This window comes from Mustela lutreola, chromosome 1 (assembly GCF_030435805.1).
Source record: "Mustela lutreola isolate mMusLut2 chromosome 1, mMusLut2.pri, whole genome shotgun sequence".
NCBI lineage: Eukaryota > Metazoa > Chordata > Mammalia > Carnivora > Mustelidae > Mustela > Mustela lutreola.
This window is the reverse complement of record NC_081290.1, coordinates 149,322,983-149,326,063: the sequence shown is the minus strand read 5'-3', so window position 1 is coordinate 149,326,063 and position 3,081 is coordinate 149,322,983.

Below are 3,081 nucleotides of genomic sequence, written 5' to 3'. Positions count from 1 at the left end.
ATTCCCAATAATGGCTATTCTACGTGGTTTGCAGTTCAGCTTTGCCCCTGGCTACAGATTTTGACACCTCCCAGAACCTAGCTCAGTGCCTCTCATGAGAATATGTCTTGCCATCTCAGCCATCTGACCATATTCCAGCCATCTAGATACTGGGCAACATCTGATACCCCATCAACACTCCAGCTGTGACTGAGTATGCCCCCAGACTGGGTCAGATTAATCAGGCTAGGATGCCACAGAGCAAAGTTTCTAAATCTGTGGACCTCACAAAGCTAGGAGAGATGGCTAATATGATGAAAATGTTTAAAAGCTCTTGAGAGATTGGAAAGGCTGGTTCAAAAGCAACAGAATGAGATTTAATAGCCTTGAGTTTGGATTCCAAATACCATCTCATAAATACAGATGTTGGAAAAAATGGCTAGACTATTTTATGTGAAAGACTGGGGAGTTTTTGTTGATCATAAGTTCAGTGTGATGTGACTTAGCTGCTCTAAAAGCTAATCCCCTTGTAGGCTGCATTAATAGGATTGTGTCCAAATCACGAAAGGCAATAATCTCAGCAGACTCACCTTCAACTAGTCAGGCAACAGCTGACTACTCAGCTGTGACCTCCATTCTCCAAGAAGGTCATCAACAACCATAGACAACTCAGGGGGAGCAGACCAGGACAGAGAAGTATGAGCTGTGCACTGCATAGGGGATTGTTGGGACAACTGTTGATTCAAAGTTTTTTTATTCAACAAAAAGACTTAGTTGGTTTAGGCAAAGTGGAGGTCACGAGTCCTAATGCAATAGACCCAGCTGCCATTCAGATGAGATACATAGGTACGGAAGAGCTAGTTGTTTATCTCTAGCATCTGATCTGATTCATTGGTTCCCATAGAGTAGCAGCTTTAAATATTTTGAATATCACCCCTAGAAACAGGAGTGCCTCATAGAATCCAAGGGTAGAAATATAGCTGAGTTTTGGGAAGGGCTAGAGCCAGGAAATGGAATGTCACTGGGAAGGCTGTCAGTATTGACTCTCTACTCCTCCCCTCGGCTTTATTATTCTTTGTCTGTGAGACAACATTTTCCAATTCCTAGTCTACTTGCCCCAAACTGGCTTTCTCTTGATCCCAGCTCCAAGTTCCCAGTATAAGGGATTCTGTTTGGTGTAGCATGGGTCAAGTACCTAGCCCTATCCCTGTCAGTGTGGCCATGTGGATGGTGTCCATTAGACAAACATGGCAGCTAGAAACTCACCCCTATGAATTTAGATGGGGATGATCAATGAACCGTGCTGTGGCAGGCAAATATCCAAAATGTTTTGTATCAGTTTCTTAACTTTCTTTGATGTCACATGCCCCCTTGAACAGTTGAAGTAACTTACGTTTTCCTCTACGTAGAAACACCCACGACTTTGTTTATGTTTGCAGGAAGTTCCTAAAACCTTGAAATATATCCACAGATCCCAGAATAAGAAACCCTGGCCCAGGGGCACCCGGGTGGCTCAGTGAGTTAAGGCCTCTGCCTTCAGCTCAGGTCACGATCCCAGCCTCCAGGGATCGAGCCCTGCATTGGGCTCTCTGCTCAGCAGGGAGCCTGCCTCCCTTCCTCTCTCTATGCCTGCTTCTCTGCCTACTTGTGATCTCTGCCTGTCAAATAAATAAATAAAATCTAAAAAAAAAAGAAAAGAAAAGAAACTCTGGCCCAGACAATGAAACATTGAGGAGGGAAAATATGAATATCTGCCTTCAAACAGCTAAAGAATTGTTGGAGAAGGGGATTAAAATATGTAAATGTATATACAGGAAGACTAGAAAGCTATATAAAAAATGAAAATGTGGTTCTCTTTGGGAGTAGTATAAATGGTTAGTTCTTACTTTTTTTTAGTTTTTAAGATTATTTATTTATTTATTTCATAGAGAGAGACCACAAGTAGGCAGAGAGGCAGGCAGAGAGAGAGGGAGAAGCAGGCTCCTTGCTGAGCAGAGAGCCCGATGTTGGGCTCGATTCCAGGACCCCGAAGTCATGACCTGAGCTGAAGGCAGAGGCTTAACCCACTGAGCCATGCCGGTGCCCCTAGCTCTTACTTTTTTGTGTGTTTCCCAATTAGCCTACCAAGGACATATATGGTTAGCTTTATAATCGGACAAAGCATTTTTTAAGAAGAAAAATAATTAAATTTTTACATACCTCAGACAGAATTGAGAATAATGGATGAAACTGATAAGAACATAGATTTATTTTATTTTATTTTTTACTCATCGGCACTGATTATCTTGGAATAATCACCATGTCCCTAAATCTATCCCTGCCCTCCTATAATCTATTCTCAAACAGAAGCCAGTTGTGTTAAAACAAGTCAGAGTATGTCCTTCTGCTCAGAACTCCACAGTAGCTCCCCAACTCACTCAAAACAAGAGTCACAGTTCCTGAATTTGCCTACAAGGCTCCATATGACCTGTCCCTGTTATGTCTCCCACCACATCCCCTACAACTATCCCTCCAGCTTATTCTGGTTCTTCTGTTCCTCAAATTCCATCGCTTCCTTAAGTCTCTGCAAATGCCATGTTTTCAATAGGACACACTCTGTTTTAACCTGCATTCTTCTACCCCCTCATTGCTGTTACTCTCCATGCCCCTTATCCTACTTACTTTCGTTTTCTCATAAGATTTATCACCTTCTAACATACTACGTCAATTGCTATACATTCCTGTTTATCATCTAATTCTCCTCATATGAATGTAAGTGCCAAAAAGGCAGTGGATCTTGTCTTTTTAATTTTTTTTTTGTTTGGTTTGTTCTATCCCAAGCACCCAGAACAGTGCCCAGCTAATAGTGGACATTGAGTAGACATTTGTTGAAGGAAAGGAAGGAGGGAAGGAGGGAAAAAGACTTGAAGTGGTTATGCAGGGACAGAGCGGTTCTCTCACAGGAAGAATTCCTGAAATGAGAGAGAAGTTTGGCTTGGAAACTTGAAGTTTCTTATAAATCTTAAGTTTCTATGTGATAGGATTCCTCTTTTTCCACCATAACCCAGATTATTACTTACTTAGATTTATTACCTGCCAAATTTCTCAGACAGGAAGCATTTG